Here is a 22242-nt window from a genome sequence, read left to right as displayed (position 1 = left end):
ACACTTGCTAGCCGATAGATGGGCACCTTTAAATGGGGGATGAAGTTCTCCATCCCCAGTAAACAGGTCTTGAAAAGCAAACACTTTTGTGGGGAAGATCATAGCCACTTAGGGTAGGAGAATTTGCCAGTTCTCCTACTCAAATGGCTGTGGGCAAAGAGCACCTTCAAACTCGGATGAGCTAGAAATGAAGCATCCCAGGCTGCACCGAGTCAGGTTCACTGTACAGCCCGTGGTTAGCATTTACAGTAAAATGTGCAAGGCATTGCTACAAGTGAGTGTCATCTCCTTCGTGGGGAACAGACTTGGAAGGGCCTGCGCCTTTTTCAGAAAGAAAAAGAAAGGTAGCCTGAAGTGAGGAGGTGGGGCAATGTAGGAGGTAGAAGGACACAGGTCACTAGCTTGCCCTGGAGTGCCCTGTCTACTTGGTTCTTGACTAGTGCCTGGACTTTTAATGTTTGTGCCTTTCCTTCAGTTCACACCAGTTAAAAATAGAAAGCTGGGCACCGGCATCTCTGTCTAGAGTGGGCTTGGATTGATATGCTGAGGAGGGCTGCTGATTAGATACTACTGGGGCCGGGGAATGCTGGGTCCTCCCCTCAGAGCTTCCCAACCATGTTTGGGATGATCTGGGGATGAAACGGCGGCGGGGCAGCCGGGCCATGGAGACAGGGGAGAGAGCCGCCTGCCTGAGATCAAGCCCGCTGTGCCATCAAGGGTTTACAATGAGAATGTCCATTGACATGATGCAGAGGGTAGAGAACGGAAGAAGCAGAGTGATTGATGGGCTTCAAGTCCTGCCCCTATCACTACATACTGTATATTTGGTCTTGGGCAGGCTAACTAACTCATTGAGACCCCATTCCCAACCCCTCCAAAAGAGGCACAGTAACTCAGTTCTAACAGGGGTTATTGAGGAGTGTCCCAATAAGAGACAAGCAGTTTAAGTCAAATATGAGACAAATTAACTTGAGCCATTACCATTCAATAATGATACTTTTAGAGACGGCAGTAGCTTTCTGTTTTTGAAAAATTGGGTCACTGCCATTCATTCCTCAATTCAGCAATGTTCCATTTATTATGAGAGAAAATTTAGTGATGAATAATACCCAGCAGGACTCCTCCTCAGTGGTCATTGTGGAAGTCAGAGACACTTAATGTTATATGTTGCGAGGAAGAGGTGGTCTCATTCTGCCATTAGAGACAGGGGCAGGGGGCGTCTAAAAGGAGTTTCAGAGATAGCCTTTTTGAAATGACAGTTTCATGTAGATCAGATGGATCCCAAAAAGCTGGGTAGCAGACGATAACCTTGAACTCCTGACTTTCCAACTTCTCTACCCAAGTGCTGGGATTCCAGGCATGGTCCACCAGTCACCCCCGACTTAGCTGTTTCTAAGTAGAATGGATCTGAAGTTCCTGAACTTGGCTAAGAGAGTCCCTGCTTGGCAGTGGCTGATGGGAGAGCTTTATGGTCGCTGTGTATGTCCTGAAGTTCTCCGGAACTGGGTACTGTGATTTCATCTGATACTTCGCAATACTGTTAGGGCCACCTACTCCAAAACTGAGTTCTAGTGAAGTATGAGTAAATTCAGTGAGGGACAGTTTTGGGAGACAATACTCATCTTCAAGATATTCTTTTTGCTTTTTGAGACAGGGTTTCTCTGTGTAACATCCCTACCTGTCTTGAAACTCCACTCTGTGGAGCAGGTTCTCTGTTCCCACCTTCACATAGATTCTGGGGTTGACCTCAGGTCTTGCACAGTGGACACTTTATCTTCTGAGAATTCTCACCAGGCCTCCGTTAGTCCTTTAACACTTGAAGCAAAATGTATTTTCATATACATTATATAAAATTTCATGAACCTTATACAAAAAGGAATATTTTTTCTTGAAGTTTTTATGGTGAAAATATTCAAGAGATTTTCTTCCAACTTTCTGAAATATACTGTATATTGTCTATAGTTACCCTACCGTACAGCAACACACAAAAACTTAATGCTGTCAAAAACACGTTAGTGAATCTTTCCCACCCCTCCCCAGACTGTACCCTCTCCAGCCTCTAGTAACTACCACTTACTATCATCATCTATGACATCATCCTTTGCAGATGCCACATGAGTTAGAGCATGTGGGGCTTGTCTTATTTCACTTAATATAGTGATCTAGTTCTAGTTCCATCCATGCTGTTGTGAATGACAAAATTTCCTTTTACACACACACACAGACACACACACACGCATATATGTAGAAACACTCGTGCACACACACACCACATTTTATTCACCAGTTGCTAGACATTGATTGTTTACATTTCTCAGCTGTGGTGAGTGTTGTTGCCATAAAACCCTGCTGGGCAAACATCTCTTGAACATACAGACATTATTGTCATTGGAAATAGATCCCCTGGGGAAGGGTGCCACATCATATGATAGCTGTAATTGAACGTTTTTTGAGGCACCCAAAACGGTTTCCCTTCATGGCTGCACTAACTTACATTCCGTCCAACAGTGGGCCAGAGTCCCTTTTCCTCAATATCTTTTGGCTTTTTGATAATAACTCATTCCAAATGGGGTGAATGGATGGCTCGCAGTGATTTTGATTTGCATTTCCCTAATTTGTGATGCTGTTTCCCTAGTTGTCCATATGCCTGCTGGCCATTAGCCATTTATGTATGTTTTCTTCTGAGAAATATCTATTTGAATTTACTGAAAGTTATTTGCTTTATTTAGCTTGGCTGTTGAGTTCTTCTAGTCCCTCATATGAATGTTAATCCTTTGGCAGACAGAGTTTGCAAGTATCTCCCCCACTCTATAGGCTGTCTTTTGACTGAGAATCGCTTCATTTGCTGTACAGATGTATTTTTAGCTTTTAATCCTATTTGCCTTTTTTTCTTTTATTTCCCATGGTTTTGTCCTTATAGATTTATAGCATTAAATATTTACTAATGTATCACTGCTTATTTCCACATTTTAGAAACACTAAACTCTATTTTACATATTTTAAAGTGGAAGTTAATTAGGTTGGTAAGAATCTTCAGTTTTTCATTTAACACAAATTTTCAGTGATTTATTTCATTTGGAAACTGAGACAAGTGAGTGCCATAGTTCAGTACCTGTTAAGTACACCCGTATTAGCATGCTGCCAGCCTTCTAATTTTACTTATTCATGCTTTATTGTAACTAAGATGATTTTCAAATTTAGGAATGACTACGTCCCGAAGCTGGAGAGAGTCCTAGTCCTCAGAATCAGGAACTGTCATCTGAAGTCACAAAGACAAGCAAATAGCAGAGAACTACAGTGAGACGCCAAGTGAGCCTGATTTCAAACCAGCTTTTCATGCCTTCTGTTCTCCTGGGTTGCTGCTTTTCACAGGGGGATGTTAGGAGTGCCTGCCACTGGGCTGCCTAATACAAGCTTGAATTCTGGGATTCCACCCTGGAAGAAAAAGGAATCTGTATTTCGTGGGACCTCCCCTTACTGCTCAGGTGAGCTTCTCCTTTCCTCAGTGCCTGGCTGTGCTTCCCCATCCCACAGAGTTTTGCTGGACGTTGCCCAAACTGTCGCTGTTGGCAGCCAGAGTCCTGCTTGGCTGACCTTGAGTGTCCCAGTGGAATAACAAAGCCAGGCGGGTCCCCAGGGCTGTGGAGGGCCAGCAAGGTCCTTCCTGGCACAATAGGCCATGAGGGGGTGAGGGGGACGTGCAGTGCAGGCTAAAGGGACAGAAGGTGGGACAGTTCCCTGTGTCCTTGCCTGGGGGAAACCTGTTCCGTCCACCATCTGCTGGGCTCTGGAAGGGAACAGCCCAGCCTCCTCCCCTGCACGGGGGATTAGCAGTCACTTTTCTCAGCTGTTCCTCTATTTGGAGGTGTTTGTAGTATTTGGGGAGAAGACAGAAACAGACCAAGCCACACTTAATTCCTCCCCACAAGCTGCCCTACCCCTCCAGTCCCTCCTGCATTCCACGTGCCTTTGAGAAGCCTGGCAGAGGCCGACTCCAGACCACAGCAGGGTAAGGGGGCCAGCCTTCCTAGACATTTTTATCTCCTTACACACTTGTTCATCCTCATGCCCTCTGGCAGGGGCTCAGTTTCAATTTTCATTAAAAAAAGAAAGTGCTGTGCCTGGGAGAGATGCAGCCGCCCACACGTCCTGGTGCCTAGGCCTGGCTAATCTTCAGGGCTTACTGCTTGTTTTTTTATGCAGCCATCAAAGAGATTAACCTAGCTGGGAGGGTATTGTGACCCTAAATCGATTCTGGTCTTGACAGATTCTGAGATTCCAGGAGTCCCTGCTTTCTGACGTGATCAGACCAATTGCAGTGAGCCATTGCAATAAAAAGTGAACCATGAATAAAAAGATTCAGACAAGACCAGGAGGAAGGGCAGGTGGGCATTGATGGAGATGCCCTTTGGAGTCATGTGGGCTTAATTATCTAAGGATACGTTTTCATTGGCCTATGCCGTGGTAGAAAGCAGGGAAACCAGAAAGGACTTCTGCATAGCCTTTCTAATTCCGTAAAACGAGTGTGTCCTTCAAGCCTCAAGTGCTCACCCTTGGAGGTTCCTTCTGGGAAGGTGTCCTTCTTAGCTCAGATCTGGCTTGCTCCACATATTAGCAGTCAAGTCTATTTTTGGAATTTTGGCTTTTCAAGTGTTACCTGGAGCAAGCCTACTTTTCCTGGCTAGCCCAAACATGGCAATGTTCAAGCCTTGAAGCTTCACTGACTTTCTGTTGACAAAAGCAGTCATGGCCATGTATAGCAGGTGAGCTGTGGGCTGAGTTCCTGTTCACCTGCATGACGGAAAGTTCCTCTCTTTCCTGTCAAAGAAGATATACGTCAAACCCAAGACAGTGGTATACCAATAAGGCTAATCACAGAGTTTGTTGAGCACTTCTTAGGGGCTCTGTTTTGAGACTTTCTCTTTGTGTGCATTCAACTGGGTTAAGTTGCAGATGAAGCTCAACAGATTGCCAGTTGCCGGGCTCATTCCATAGGCCTGTTTTTCCTTCTTTCTTTTTTTCCTTCCTTCCTTCCTTCCTTCCTTCCTTCCTTCCTTCCTTCCTTCCTTCTTCCCTCCCTCCCTCCCTCCCTCCCTCCCTCCCTCCCTTCCTTCTTTCCTCCCTCCCCCCCTCCCTCCCTTCCTCCCTCCCTTCCTTCTTTTCTTCAGTAGAGAACTTCTCTTTCTTTTATTAGGAAATTTTTTTAATTAAAATTTCCCATTTAAGTCATTGTGTGTGGCATCTGCTCACGAATGCCTACTATAGTGTAAATATAGAAGTCAGGGGCCCTTTGTAGGTGACAGTTCCCCCATCTCATCATCTGGATTCTGGGGATCAAAGTCAAATTGTAAGGCTTGGTGGTAAGCACTCCATCCATAATTCAGCTTGATGTCACATAGACCTGCTTTTTGATATGATGTCATGAGTATATTGAGGGACTGAGTAAGAAATAGGCCATTCCCTATTGTAAAGACATCGGGATGGATGTTCACCTCAGGGACATGATCTTCTCTACAAACCTTTAGGGGGAATTTCCTGTCCAGCTCTAAGAACAAGAATCATACCACTTAGCAAGCAAAGGAGCTCGCATTGAGTTTATGGCTCCTGAAATAACAGGTGTGGTTCATCTGGTAACACAAACCAGGATAGCTGTGGTCTATTGCACGCAGCCATCCCTGGTGTTCTCTCTTCTTTCTCTTCCACTTTTTACTTCACTGTATTCTCATCTATCTTTGGAAGTTACTATAGATCTTTCCGTGGGGCAAAAAAAAAAAAAAAAGCAGAAATAGATGGGCTAGAAAAGAATGACTTAATGAATACAGTGATGGAAATACTTGAAAATGGAACTAGGCTGCTCATTTAACAAGTCGTCGCAACCGAGCAGATGGCACCTAGTGAAAAGACCCACTGCCCACACACCGCAGTATCTTTTCTTTTCCTCTTTTAACATTCAATACACAAAATAATGGGTTTCGTTGTGGCATTTTCATACACGGTTGGTTTTCCTCTCAATATGGTAAGTATAAAGCTGCTGGTCTAGATTAACCTTCCTCCCATTATAGAAATATTTGCTTATTGCAGCGGATGAGGAAGATTAAAAAGAACAAAATCAAATGACAGTTCTGGGACAATTGTAAAGATCTGTCTTACAACTTCCGTAGAATGAAACGAAGGCTGACATAGAAGCCATTTGGCCTTGCCTTTTGTATCTACGCACAGCTGCTGGGCTGAGAGAGACAGGCAGCCTCCTAGCCTGGTGACTTGGAGAATGCCCACTTGTTCTTCAAAGGGAGATGTGCAATGCCAGGAATGTGCATTAAACGCATTGCTTGCTCCTGCCATTAAAATCTAAATCATCTCTAGCTAACAGCTGAAACCAAAGAATGCAGAAGAGGGAGCAGCGTCTGCCCTTTGGGATTATACCATTTGTATCTCCTTTGTATATTTCAGCTCAGCTGTTGAACTTTTTCAAAATGGCAGTCTGAAAACAATCAATGCTCACAGACAAAACTAAGCTATATATATATATATATGTATATATATATATATATATATGTTCCCAAAGGCTTTGTCTTCCTATGAGGATTCAGAAAGCTGCTATTTTACAGATATTTAAAGACCTGTATTTCTAAACTCTTGGTTAAGAATTTAAATGGCATTTATTTTTATTTATCTCTCTTTCTTTTGCATCTATATTATGTTTTTATTGCAGTTGTTTGTTTCAATATAGGGTCTCACTATGAACCTCTTGTTGAACTGAAACTCACTGTTTAGACCTGGCTGGGAGCTCACAGGGATCTGCTGCTTTTGTCTCCAAAGTGCTAGGATCAAACATGTGCCACTAGGCCCCTGACTTTTACTTACATAATATGACTTCTGGTTTTATGTTTTTATGGCTTTCAGAGTCTCCATTGAGAAGATGGGTCTGCCTTTATATGTTACTTGGCCTTTTTCCTTTGCAGCTCTTAATATTCTTTCCTTATTCTTTAAATTTTGTGTTTTGATTATTATGTGGCAATGGAACTTATTTGGGGTCCAGTCTATTTGGTGTTCTGTAAGCTTCTTGTATCTTCATAGGCATTTCCTTCTTTAGGTTGAGAAGGTTTTCTTCTATATTTTGTTGAATATATTTTATGTGCCTTTAAGCTGTTATTCTTCTCCTCCTTCTATCCCTATTATTCTTAGGTTTGGTCTACTCATGGTGTCCCAGATTTCCTGGACATTATGTGTTATAACTTTGTTGACTTTAATATTTTCAGAGCTAAACAGATAATATCATCAGAAGACTCTCAAATGGCCAAAAGACATTTAAGGAACTGCTCTACATTCTTAATCATCAGGGAAATGTAAATCAAAATGACTCTAAGATATCATCTTATACCTGTCAGAATGACTAATATCAAAAATACTGAGGACAGCTTATGTTGAAGAGGATGTGGAGTCAGGAGAACATTCTTCCATTGCTGGTGGGAGTGCAAACTGTACAGACACTGTGGAGATCAGTATGGCAGTTTCTCAGAAAATTGGGAATCAATCTACCTCAAGACCCAAAGATATCACTCTTGGACATATACTCAAAGTATACTCAATCATGCCACAGCACACGTCCTTAACAATGTTAATAGCAGCATTATTTGTAATAGCTAGAACATGGAAACAAGCTAGATGCCCCTCAACTGAAGAATAGATAAAGAAAATGTGATACGTTTACACAATGGAGTATTATCCAACTGTAAGAAACAAAATGACATCATGAAATTTGCAGACAAATGGATGGAGCTAGAAAAAAACCATCCTGAATGAGGTAACTCAGACTCAGAAAGAAAAACATGGTATGTACTCACTCATACTAGATACAGATATTAGATGTAAAGCAAAGGATAAACAGACTACAATCCACAGCTCCAGAGAAGTCAGGTAACAAGGAGGACCCTAAGAGGGAAATGTGGATCACCCTGGGAAGGGGAATTAGATGAGATCTCCTAAGGTAAACTGGGGGCAAGAGGAGGTGGTAAAGGGGAGGGGGAGGGGGATAAGAATATGAGGGAACAGGATGGTTGAGGGGCTGAGGAATGGAATTGGGCATCAATGAAAGAGATATCTTGATAGAGAGAGCCAGGACGGGGTTAGGGAGAAACCTGGTGCTAGGGAAGTTCCCCAAAATCCACAAGGATGACCCCAGCTAAGGCTACTAACAATAGTGGAGAGGGTGTCTGAACTGGTCTTCCCTTGTAATCAAATTGGTGAATATCCCAACTATCATCATAGAGTCTTCATCCAATAACTAATGGAACCAGATGTAGAGGTCCACAACCAAGCACCAGGCTGAGCTCTGGGAACCCACTTAAAGAGAGGGAGGAAGGAATATATGAGCAAGGGAGTTCCAGATCATGATGGAAAAATCTACAAAGACAGCTGAACTAAGTTTGTAGAAAATCTTGAATCTAGACAGCTGTGGAGCCTCCATGGGACCAGACTAGGTTCTCCATATGTGGAAGACAATGGTGAAGCCTGGGCTATCTGAGGGGCCCCTGGCAGTAGGACCAGGATCTATCGCTGGTGCCTGAGCTAGCTTGTTGGACCTGACTTTGTTGGCTCCCCATGTGAGCCTTTACCTGCTGGGAAGAGTGGATGGGAGGTGGGCTGGTGGGGAGTCAGGGGGTTGGGAGGAAGAACTGTGTTTGGAATGCAAAATGAAATTTAAAAAAAAAAAATCTGATCCCCAAGCTGCTGGCCCACGCTGATAGATGGGGGTGAGGGGCGCTGGTGGAACGCAACAGGTTGTGAATCGAAAACTAAAAATTCTAAGCAAAGAACAAGCACATGCCTGGGATTCCAGCACTTGGAAGTCACCATCTCTGTCTCTTCCCCTAAACTAATGCAGATCACTGGCTTTGGAGGAAGCCTTCATTGTTTTAATGTCTACAATTAGAGGCTGAGCAAGGCATTATGGTGCAGGAGGATCAAGAACTTGAGGCTAGTCTAGACTACATAGGGAGACCCTGTCTTTAAACCAAGCCAAACAGCAAAAAAAAAAAAAAAAAAAAAAAAAAAATTTAAACCAAATATTCTGCGTCTGAAACATAGACAGGTGTTGCCCAAGGACTAGCCTTTGCTTTTATTTGGTAGAGGGGAGTCGTAGGCAAACTGCTCATGAGTAGTCTATGAGGAAGGGAGCCTTGCACCTTCCGGTAGCTCCTGTGTTCTGATACCTTCGAGAAACATCCATAACTAAGACCTAAATCTCAAACTCTGAAGCACTATTCTGTGGTTTATAAAGTCTATTCTCTGATCATTAGCCCTTATCTGACTAAATGTGAAAAGCTAAGCTTTAGGTCTGCCTGCTCTCTCTCAGGGAACGTACATACGTGAACGTGAGAAAATCAGTTGTGGTAAAAGAGCTGTTGGTTCTGCGTCCTACCTTGCCCCATGCATTGACGAGGGTACTCAGAGCCCCTGACTCAGACGCAGCTGCAGAGAAAAGTTTAAGGAACCTGAAGAAAGGCCTTGAATGAACAGAGGTTTCTTTCCAGAGATGTCTGTTTGTTAGGAGAGTCCTATTGTCAGGGCATGTGCTGTTTCAAGAAAGTAATTTTTTTTTTACAACCCTGATCACTTTGAATATTATTTAAATTCTCAGCATCAACTATGAAGATGTCTAAATCTCAGCAGCGAGTTGTAGACAGAGATCTTCAAGTATTTTCTCTGGTGGACTGAAGGATCAATAAAACTCCGTGTCCCAAACCTTCATTTTCTGTCAATAATTTGATAAAGTGTTTCAGATGAATAGAGCACATTTGTTTACATTTATTGGGAGTGCGCGTGTGTTCATGTGCTGCCATTCATGCGTGGCAGTCAGCGGATAGCTCTGTGCTGCCGCCCATGTGTAGCGGTCAAAGGAGAAGTTGAACAAGTTGGCTGTCTCCTTCTACCGTGTGGGTTCTAGGGAGCCAACTCAGGTTATCAGGCTTGGCCGCAAGTGTCTTCACCCAGAGTCCTGTTGCCTGACTAAAAGATGAATAAAGACCTTCACTTGAAAGAACATTCTCAGGACAATCAAAATACAGGTGCTTATCAAGCAAATGTAAACATGTGAACACGACTCAAATCCGATTCTGTGGTGAAGTGATGTACCTTTGAGATCCAGATGTAGTTTGTGCAGTCGATTGAAAGCCAGATGTGGTTAATGCAGTCCACTGACTGGACTGATTCTCAGCACATGGCTTGTCTAGACACAGCATTGCACCGGCTACGGAGGGGGCGCTGGATGAGTGAGACAGAGCATGAACACAGGACAATGCTCCACACAGACAGTACTTAACACGAATGTGTGCCGCACATGTAAAAGAAGCATTAAGCCAAGGGTAGGGGGCTGGGAGATGGGAAAGAGTTTTTCTCATTAGACATTCTAGGAAGGCTTCATAGTCTATATAATTCGAATTATGCCTCTAAAGGCTGGTTGAATAATAGTTCCTTCCCAATTCTAACCCACATCAACTTGGCATAATTTTCCATGGGAGTCAGAGGAGAGGACAAGAGTGCTAATGACCAGACGTTTCAAAGACAAAACACTAGGAGAAAGAATTACTGAGTAAGCTTTATCATGTTATACTGTGTTTATAAAATCATTTTCTACCATAATCGGTTTTTATTTAAAGAACACTAGTTTCTGTAATCAAACCCACAAGATAAGACCGTATTCAGGACAGTGCTTTACTCGTGTACGAATGGAAAAAAAAATTAAGTTTAACATTCCAAGACCAAGACAGCTGTTGATAACATCTACAATGTAGACTCAACCTGATAAATTGGAGAAGTGTTATGCAAAGTTGATAGTACAGCTAAAGTTTCCACAAATTCAAATTATATATGTATACAAACATATTTATATGCAAAAAACAGTATCAATATGTTATATATCATTGCAGCAACAGCTTTTCCAAAGTCCGTGGTCATCTGAACAAAATTGATAAATCATCCACTGCATTCTGATTGGAAAAACAATCAATCAATCATTCCAAAAACAGAAAGCAGCACAGTTCGGGTACTGCTATGGCGCGTTTTTGTGGTGTTCTATTTTGTTTTAATTAGCTTTTGGGGGCTGGAGTGGAATGGCATTTCATTTCATTTTAATAAATAAAGCTTGCCTGAAGATCAGAGAGTAAAACAGCCCCATGGTCAGCCTTACAGACCAGGCAGTGGTAACACACACCTTTAATCCCAGTAGACATACTGGTTGCCATAGAAACCAGGCAGTGCATGCCTTTAATCCCAGTTCTAGAGAGGAATACAAGATGCGAAGAGACAGTTCTCAGACACAGTCTCATTCTGCAAATCGCCATTTTTGCACTGAGGTCGAGGTAAGAGCCAGTGGCTGGCTGTTTTGCTTTTTGGATCTTCAGGTTGAACCCCAATTTCTGTCTCTGAATTTTTATTAACCGAGCTTCATTGGAGAGATGGCTCAGCAGTCAAGGGCAATAGCTGCTCTTCCAGGGACCCGGAATCAATTCCACGACCCATGGAGCAGCTCAACAGCAGTCGGGAGCTCCAGTTCCAGAGGACCCAGCACCCTCACACAGACATACATGTGGGAAAAACACCAACACACATAAAAATGAAAATAAAATTAACTTCCAGTCAGCATCTGGAAAGGAAATGTTCTCAGGTCAGATACAGTGTTGCCCACCACTATGCTTATACAAATAAGTATACGGTACCTTCTGTCCTGCATCTGCACTACAGGGCACGACTGCAAGGCAGTACTTGAGATTTGACTCCACATCTCCAGCAGAGGCTCCCAGGATGCTGGGACAATGCAGGAAGGATTGTGTAGGGCTTCTCCCGAGTAGTGTGGTACTGTGACCACTTTCCATGAACACTAGCTAAAAGCTGTTATTTTTTTAATTCCCTTAACATGAAAGTCTGAGACCACTAGATTCATGCAAAGACCTTCCAGGGGGAGGCAAACAGGACGCAGCTCTGCTAACTCTCCACTAAACCTGACACCATTGACTGGTGAGTGTTCAAGGAAGGAAGCCGGTATCGAGCAATGCTGCAGAGTCTTGGACCAGAGTCAAAATACAGCATCACGAGCAAAGCAGAAGCGTATATGCTACTGTGTCTTAAAGAGATTTGCTTTTTCAGCGGATGCTGGTTGACCAGTGAGACCACATCCCATTCTTCTGAGACGACAGCTCTGAGGCTCCTTGTAGAGTTCAACCTAAGTGTTACTGATAGCTCCACCAAGTGACCCTTACAAATGGAGAGTGTGTGTTTGTATGAGTACATGTGTGCTTATGTGTCTGTATGTGTGTGTTTGTGTGTGTATGTGTGTGCCTGTATGGGTGTGTATGTATATGTGTGTGTATATGTGTATCTGTATATGTGTGTATGTATATGTGTGTATGTATATGTGTGTGTGTCTGTATGTGTGTGTGTATGTGTGTGTATGTGTGTTTGTCTGTATGTGTGTGTATGTATATGTGTGTATGTGTCTGTATGTGTGTCTGTATGTGTGTCTGTATGTGTGTGTAGTGTTTTAGAAGACAGTTGCATCTTATTTTTTACAAATTTCAAAGCCAAACTGAACCTGATCGGAAGTCCTTCCCTACTAACCTGAGTCGTCTGCCATGGCTGATGGAAATTTTCTAGGAAGATTTCAGTATCATGAGTCCATAGAAATCTTTGTCTGCTGGCAGCTGCCTCTGAACTCCAATATGAATAGTTGGTATGGAGGGAAAAGGAGGAAATGACTTTATTTTTCATCTTTTACTGAGACACTGTTTGAATATATTTGCAGGGATGTGTATTCATCTCAGGAACCGAAGAAGGGAGGAAAGCAGTCTGACTTAGGCTCCTCTTGCTGAATGTCAAGCCTTATTTTTGTCTTCTTTACCCAATGTGAAGCCTGCACAAAAACCTCCATGTACTTGAAAAAAGACATCGCCATTCTGAGTGTTGGTTCACATCGTTTCCACCAGTATGGTTATTTTTAAACCTGTTTTCAACTTTCCTCTGTAATTGAACTCCTCTTCAGTTTTTCATGTGCAATAAAATGTCTTTTAGTCAAATCGATTGAATGCTATGTTTCCGGTCAACTGAAAGCTACGTTGGCGGGAGGCTTGAGCCCATCTAGATACTCCCACACAAAACTGCAGAGATAGTTGCATTTGTGCTGCTACTTCAGAAGTTCATTCCAGAATGTTCTGATTTGGAAAAGTGACTCTTGTGATGTGTCAAAGTGTAGATGACAGATTTAGATACTGGGCTGAACACTCTCAGGACAATCAAAATACAGGATTCTACCTGAAACATGATTTATATGAATTCATTGTTGGTATTCACTGGACACCTGCTCTCTGGATGTTTCCCTTTAAGGTTGAGTATAGATCAAAGTTCTGGTTCCAGCCCAGATGGGAGCATCCTCGTCCTCCCAGTGCCGGACCCCAGGGAACAAACACAGGGAGGAATGAAGAAGGTGAACTGTGTAGGAACCTGGGGCTTGGGAACCAACATGCCAGTGAGTTCTGGGGTTGCCTCATATGTCTTGAATTAGCAGCAGGTACAGACAAAATCAGCTCTAAGAGAAGTCAGTTCTCTTAATAAAAAGATCAAGCAAAGGTTGACCCAATGGTGGAAAAGACATTTTGGCAACAGCTGCCCTCTCGTGACAATGCAATGGGAAAACTATGTCTCCATCCATTGCTTCAGTGAGTGTGGGTGTGGGCTCTTCCCGTTTTCTATCTGGAGGCATCGGGTTTTGGTGCTCAGATATCTCTGCCATACCTTGTGGCAGGGGTATTTCATCAGATGCTGATCTCCACTTAAGACAGCATTACTCTTCTCCCACAGAAAAGTGTCAACAGCCTCCAGTCTGAAGCTTCATGCCCTTCTACCATTCACAAGATGCAAATTGCAGGCGGTACTCCACATATATGGGGTCAGCAAGGTCCAAAGGGGTGCTGAGCTTCCGTCAACAAAGAGATACAACAGGAACGAAGCCAAGGGGAACTCTTGACTCCCTATAGCCCTTACCCAGCTTTAGAAAACAGGAGTGTGAAGTGCAGAAACCAGCTGATCCTCTTCTCTCCCCCTGTCTGATTTCAGTAGTGGGGATCTGACCTCATGCCCTCACCTGGAAGCAGCAGAGCCTTATGGGTCAGTCTTCTGTTCCCTGCCTCCCTGTAGACAATGGAGTTAGTTCCCATCAGGGAGCTAAATTTTATCCCCTTTTGAAGAAAATGGGATGGCAGGAGTCAGGACCTAACTTTCCTCGGGCAGGTGTCAGTGAGGTCAAGGGGAGCTGAACTTTCTCCCACCCATTCTCTGCAATGAGATAGTGTGGTTAGGCACTCTACTCCGGCCAAGATAGAGTCAGAAATCTAGACATGAACACTGACCCTTCTCTCTGTAACTCAACTGGAGAATTTCCTGCTAATAAAATAAGGGTGTCATGACGCAATGTCAAGACTGTCAGGATATAATTTTAAAATTCAGCCTAGGATTGGGGATATAGCTCTGTGGTAGAGTGTGTCCATACCATGTATAGACCCTGGATCCAGCCCCTAGCACTACAGTGAAAAATAAAATATAAAGAGAAAAGACAAACAATAGGCAGCCAGCATCAATACAAATCTGATGCTGTAAGTATCAAACAAGAATTTTAAAGATGCTACTTTTTAAAAATATTTCAAAAAGCAATTATAAATTATTTTGAAATAAATTAAATCAATAGAAAATTATAGCAAAGAAATAGCAGCTAAATAGATAAGAGATAGATAGATAGATAGATAGATAGATAGATAGATAGATAGATAGATAGATTTATATGACTATATGTAACAAAATAAAACAGGAGCTAGCTTGGTCAGTGACATGCTTGTAGCACAAACAGGAGGCCCTGAACTTGAGGTCCAAAACCCACAGCAAAAGAAAGCCAAGTATGGTGGCCGTGCCTGTAAAGTCAGTACCAAGACTGCAGGAGTAGGAGGATCCCTGGGGTTTGCTGTCTTGGTGTCCTAGTGCAGAGAGCACCAGGGATCTAGTGAGAGATCTTGTCTCAAAACCTAAAGTGGACATCTCCTAAGGAACATCCGTTGCTAACCTCTGGTCTACACAAGCATGTGCATGGTCTACACATGTGTGCATAGTCTCTACACACATGTGCATGAGCACACATTTGCCAAGAACATGCACATCTACACCCCAACTGGACAGAAACAAACAAACCAGTACCTAAGCATGATCACTCACAATTCTAATCTCAGCAGTCAAGAGGTTGAGGCAGGAGGATTGCCATCATTTCAAGACAGCCTGGACCATGGGATGAGTTTCAGGCTAGTTTAAAGGTTTTATCTCAAATGAACAAACTAATTAAACTATGTGAAAATGAAAAATAGAATCAGTACAATGAAGCACAGATCAGTAGGACTCATGCAATATGAACAGAAAAAAATGCACTAAAAATATAAACAATCCTAGGAACTGTGGCTCAACAAAAAAGCTAACACTTGTCATTATGGCTGAAATTTTCTTACAACCCCGTAAACACAAAGGAACTCTCCTTAAGGCACACCATCATTAAACTTACATCCAAGTGACCTGGAGAACAACAGAGTGAGATCAGCCCTGCAGTTTCTGGCTGGGCATGTCTGGAATAGAAGCATGAGGTGCCCATTTCCCAGAAACTCCCAGACGATTATGGACACTCTGACTCATTTGAAGGCACATGTTTATCGAGATATCATTTCTACCTCCTCTTTTCCCCAGCCACTGTGGCTGATGCAAACATCTGGACAGAGAAAAAGTACAAACCAATGAACAAACTCACGGAGGCCTAAATCTCCTTGTTGCCTCTGTCACTTAGCAACCATATGATTGTAACTAACTCTCACTAAACTTGAATTTCTCCATGAGCAAAAGAAGAAAAACTGCTTTATTTACTAAGAAGGCTGCTGCTATGCCCAATTTTCAAAGTTTATCAGCAATAAATGCATTATCTATATGACGTTAATTTAACCCCAAGTCCCTCTTGTGAAGGATTAGTTCTCCCATTTATAAATGAGAAAGCTGGGGTTCAGACATGTGACTTACCTTTACTTGAAATTGAAACCTGTTAGAGCAGGCTTAGAATTTAGACGCAGTCATCCTGACTCCAAAAGTCACACTGTTAACTACAAAATAATACTAGTACAACAATGAGTAGCTATTTATGGTAACAATCATATTAGGGATTAGAAATGCCCAGGATTCCAAAAATTTCAGAGAGTTTCTTATTTTCAGCATGTCTATGACATAGGATGTCTATCACATGACAAACTGGCAGTTGTGGTCAATGTAAGCTCATCCTCCTAGACCAGATTTCCCCTTGTGTGCTTCCAGCATCCTGAAGTGGGGCCATTCATAACATCTTTACCTCGGCCACAAACCCACAATTTCTTGGAGGACAAAGATCCAAAACCTGAGCTTTTTTTTTTTTTTTTTTTTTTTTGGTTTTTCGAGACAGGGTGAGCCTGTCCTGGAACTAGCTCTGTAGACCAGGCTGGTCTCGAACTCACAGAGATCCGCCTGCCTCTGCCTCCCGAGTACTGGGATTAAAGGCGTGCGCCACCACCGCCCGGCCAAAACCTGAGCTTTGTCTTCTATGATGCTCATGAAATAAGAAAAGCAAGGGCTGCTGCAAGCCAGGTTTCCATAACTCAGGAGGAGAAACTTTGGACCTGCGCAGACACATACAGTTTCCTCCAAGCCTGCAGCTCAGGTCCTTGTTTTGCAGATTTGAAGAATGAAATTCACAGACAGCTGGAAGGCTGTGCTCAATAGGGAGTTTTTTTAAGGTGATAGATGACTCAGTGGGGGCTTACTGCCAAGACCTGGATTTGATCCTCAGTGCCGAGAGGGTAAAGAGAAGTAATTACTATATGCTATTATTCTCTGACCTCCATACAAGTGCAGTGGCATGCACGCATGTGCATGCACACACACGTACACACACGTACACACACACACACACACAGACGCACAGACAAATGTAAACAAAATCAGCAAGAGATTTCCTATTGAGAGAAAGCTAAAAGAAGAAACTTTGAAGATCTATTGCAGAAGGCAGCATTCTGCAAATCAAGCAGAGAGACTGGGGAGGGGACGTAAGAGATGGTGACCATAAAGGTTAGATCACCTCCCATATGGGAAGGGGCCCTGGGCAAGGGAAAACCTACGGAGCCATGCTATTAAAGCTTTTTCCCAAATTTATGGCCAAACCCAGACAAAGACTGAGATAATTTCTATTGAGATTAGTTCATTATCTGAGCTATTGCAAGGTGAGCCACATGAGAGTCCATGCTATCTACCCTTGTCTCCCTGGGCCACGCGGGGAGATGATCATGTACCATTCATGAGCTGCTTGCTTAATTAAGGAAGCTAGGAGAACGGCTGAAAGTTCTCTCTGTCCACCTCTGGCTTCTACTTTGTTAGCTGCTGCCCTTAGCTGTCTGCTGGTCATTAGCGCTGGCCGGTGTTGCTATCTGCTGACTTTGAAGGTGTTACTGGTCACAGAACTAGGCAGGATTGTGTAGCTGTTAATTGGACTCTGCTCTCTTTCTTCTCCTCTCTATGCTTGTAGTTTTACTACGACAGGGTGCTAACACCTTTCACGACTACCAGGACATAGCTGCAGTTTGTCTTGGTAGCTCCTATCTGGCTTCCTGTCTATGGAAGTAGTTTCCTTCCTGGGATAGGTAGATGTCAATTATCCTGTATCTAGATGGGTGGGGGTACCATCAGCTGCTACCCTTAAGTGAGTCACTATTGTCGGTATATGGCTCTGGGGAAAAGAACATCAGTTTTCTTGATGGGTAATGTCTGGTAGGGTGACTGCGCTTCAGTGGATGGCCCCATGCCCGTGAGTTCATGGGCAGTACAAAATGGACTCAGTGGGTTATCAAAATGATCCAAAGTTAAAAGGAGATGTGCAAGGGAGGTCGGATCTGGGAGGCAGTATTGGAGTGAGGGCAAATAGTATTTAAACACATTGTATGCATCTATAAAACTCTCAAAGAACTAGTAAAAATATGATGTTTTAAAATGTTTCAGTTCATATAATTAACTGCAGAGAAAGGCAAGAGCAGGTGAAAGGACAACCATGGTCTGTGACCACTCCACAGGGGGACACTGGCACCTTCTGGTCTGCCAGTACTGGAGATATTCCCATTCCCAATGTCTCCCCTCTTGTGCAGACAGCTTGACTATCTCCTACCCAGCTGCAGGCTCCTTTCCTTGCCATTGCTAGTGTACCTGACCTCATCATAGTAACGTTACCATTCCTTCTAGCTCTACCTGCTTTGACCGTAACCAACATCTTTTGCTATTGCTCTTCCTCTGCTTCTTGTGCTGACCCAGTGCTCCTCTTGTTATCTTTTAGTGAGCTTGTGACCAATTATGTCTAGTGCACCAAGTAAAATTACCTGTGATTTGTAAAGATAGAATTTACCACTTATGTTATTGTAATCATATGAATAAAATAATGTATGGGATATCTGGCTTAAAATGCCTATCATCACAGCCTACGTAGCCTCAAGGACCCAACATGACAAACAAAGTTTCATTTAGAGAAAAACAAAGTTATACATCTGATCTCTTTGTTGTATTCTCTTCCATTAAAAGCCAAACAACTGCAACTTTCTACCACAGATTTTTATTGGCAGAACACAGGTTCATGTAATGAAACTTCATGAAATACTTTTGATTGTATGGCCATTTTCTTGGGATCCCAAGAAAACTAGCAGAAAACAATGTGGCAAAAACCAAACTATAAATAAAACAAAAGATTAAGAATTACCCCCAAATGAAAAAAGATACTCAACCTGGTGGCCAAATTCTACGAACTTAAATGGAGCAAATGCATAGAAAACCAGATGAAACGCATTCTTTGAAGCAGCTGGAAGCGAGAGGAACTCCTAAATGTAGCCAAAGAAAAGGGCATGTCAGCCTCAAGCAGAAAAGGAGCAAATGTCAAAGCCACAGGGAGAAGGGTAACAAGTAGAAGGAAGATTTGGCTGAGTGGGAAGTAAGCTAATGAGTTCAAATGTTCTTGCATTGGCCGGGACATGTGAAAGAATGAACATGTGTTAGTCTATGACAAGTCAGAATAAAAGTTACATTACACTGGGAAGCCATAAGAGTATGAGTACACTTGTAATAAGTCAATAGAAGGGAAGAAATGAAATAATGAACCTACTACTGAATCAAAGATGAGGGTGGTGACTCACACCTACAATCCCAGCTACTCTGGAGACAAAAGCAGAGGGATGTAAATTCGAAGTCAGATTGGATAGACTAAGAAAACTATGTCAAGCCATGAGCCAATCAATAAATCAAAGAAAGTAAGTAAATAAATCTGTCATCTATAATCTAGAAAAGGCTAGACAAGGTTTAAGATGATAAATACATTACTAATACTTCTATGTTTCTTTCAAAAATGCTTAGGGAGAGAAGCATCTTAGGTTTGGATTTTGGGGAGATTGGGAATACTTGCATTCTCCGTATCATCAGTTGAGTACCGTTTAGTTTCAGTTGTACATCAGTACTCAAAATGTATCTCATTTAGCGGCATTTGTAGAATTGAGAGCTTGGGGTGAGGGAGACTCAAAAGCTGCATTATTATAAGTGAAGTAATAATCCAATTGAAAGAGAAAGATGGTCATACTAGATGTGGTGGTTAAAAAAAAATGGCCCCCAAGGGGAGTGGCACTCTTAGGAGGTGTGGCTTTGTTTCCTTGTTGGGGAAAGTGTGCCCCTGTGGGAGTGAGCTTTGGTCTCCTCTCCTGTTCTCGCCTACTCCCAGTGTCAGAGATCCTTTCTTGATGCCTTCTGATCAACATGGAGCCAGCGCCATGTCTGCTTGCACGCCACCATTTCCCACTATGGTGACAATGAACTGAACCTCTGAGTCTGTAAGCGAGCCACCACAATTAAGTGTTTGCCTTTATAAGAGTTGCCGCCGTCATGGTGTGCCTCAAATATCAAGGTACAGAAAATTTGAGAGGGAAATATAAAAAGAGTATGATGTCATAGCGTTATCATTCTGTAGCTGTGAAAGAGTACTGGAGATAAACACATGAGGAAGAGGATCGCTTGGGACCATGGTTTCTGGGACTTCTATTTTACCATTGTTTGGCTGAGTAGCTGTAATAAAGCAATAAGCCACAGTGGAGGAGCTCAGAGTAAAAGAAAGGTATTCACCTCACTACCACTAGAAACAAAAAGAAGCCAAGGGACATGGGTCCGGATATCGAGTTATTACTCTGTGTGCATGTGTGTGTTTGTGTGAATGCTGATTCTAAAATTTCATAGGATCCCAGAGGACTAAGGAAAGCAAAGATCACTTTAAATAATAACACAGTTGGAGTGACAGGTTATTGAAATTTATTATAAAGCTATAAAATGAGGAAAGAATATTGATGCCATATTATTAGACAAATAGAGAATCTAGACAATACTGTGTGTATGTGTGTATAAATATATGTATATATGCAAACATACTTGATCTGAAACACATGTCACCTCAAACAACACTGAGGAAATCATGGCCTTTTAAATAAATGGTTCTGATTCAATTGGATAGCTATTTGGGGGGAAATGAACATTACAGTATTATTATCTACATAAATCTGCTCTAAGTGAATTATAGATAATGACTAAGTTAAAGAGTTAAGCTCCCAGAACGTAACACAGACTAATATATTTAAGCACAGATTTCTTTAACAGAGAATACTCTCCTGACTCAAATGAAAATGACAAACAGAACAATGACACATTGATTCTGAGAGTCACCCAAGAGACCAAAAAGGTGAGTGACATCATGGGGGAGAGTAACTCACAGTGCTATCCATGTAGCAAAGGGACTCCAATCCAGGATAGACAGGGAATGCCTGTCAATCCTTAAGAAACACAGACAAGCCCGCATGAAGAGAGACTGAAGGATTAGGAGAGGCATGGCTCCAGAAACTGTTCACACAGCTGTGAAAAGGGGGTCCTTTCAGCCTTTCCCCCTAAAACACGGATGAAGGACTCTGGGAATGAATGTCCTTGGCTTCCTGCTTCAGGAGGCACCTTACAGAACTAACCCACTGAAATCATCTCTTTTCTTGGGAGAGTGTTAAGTTGAGCTGGGGGCAGAGCTCAATGGTAGAGACCTTGCCTAGAATACATCCTAGCCCAGGGTTTTATCCCTAGCACTACATGGTAAGGGGTAAAGTAAAAATAATAATTAATAATAATCTAACAATAATAATAATAAATTTTACTTAACAACTAAAGATAGAACTGCTAGCTATGACTTAGGATTATGTTTCCCAGTCATTGCCAACACTTGCCAACAGCTTTGCCAATCTCCTAAGGCCATCCCAAATGCCAGGGAACCTGTTGTCAAAATAACTTGCATAGATGAACTCTGTTCTAATCAAATCCCTCAGATTTCCTTTATTCTCCGGACATACCAGGAGCCATCCCAGCCTGTCCACTTGTCTCCTGGGTAGCAATTTTATTATCTGTTTACTACCAAATTAGAAGGTCCCCTGCTGGAGGTCTGTCTACACAGCCAAGGAACACATGAAAAGCTACTCAGTTTCAGAAAATAAGAAAAGTCAAACCTGGATTATAGTTACTATGGACCCGGTATAACGGCCAAAGATTTTAATAGCATTTCCTTCTTCCTTTTTTCCTCCTCCCCTGCATTCTACAGCCAGACCTTGGCTGCAAATATCATCTCTGATTTCCCTTGTCAAATCGTACTTCTCATTTCTTTTTTTTAGTGTCTGGTACTCCTTCCCTTTTAAAACATCTTTCTAACGTTAGACCAGTATGATTCCTTCCTGAGCCATCGTCCCTGGAAGTCACTGCCACCACCCGCTCTCATCTTCCAAGTTCACACACATTAATTACTTTTTCTCTGCACACAGGAGCCATGTGAGGCTCAATCAAGTGACAGTGACACTTTCTTCATGCTTTTACTTTCTCTTAAAATGTTTTTATTTTATTATTTTACATGTGTAGGTGTTTTATCTGCATGTGTGTCTGTTCATCACATGCCTGGCTAGTGACTTCAGCGGCCTGAAGAACGCATTGCAACCCCTGGAACTGGAGTTATAGATGGTCATGAGCCACCATGTTGGTGCTACAGATGGAACTCAGGTCCTCTGAAAGAGCAGCCAGTGCTCTTAACCACTGACTCATCTCCTCAGTCCC

This window comes from Alexandromys fortis, unplaced genomic scaffold, assembly GCF_014885135.2.
Source record: "Alexandromys fortis isolate MF-2015 unplaced genomic scaffold, M_Fortis_MF-2015_v1.1 scaffold_6, whole genome shotgun sequence".
In the NCBI taxonomy this organism is placed as follows: domain Eukaryota; kingdom Metazoa; phylum Chordata; class Mammalia; order Rodentia; family Cricetidae; genus Alexandromys; species Alexandromys fortis.
This window is presented reverse-complemented; position numbering follows the sequence as displayed.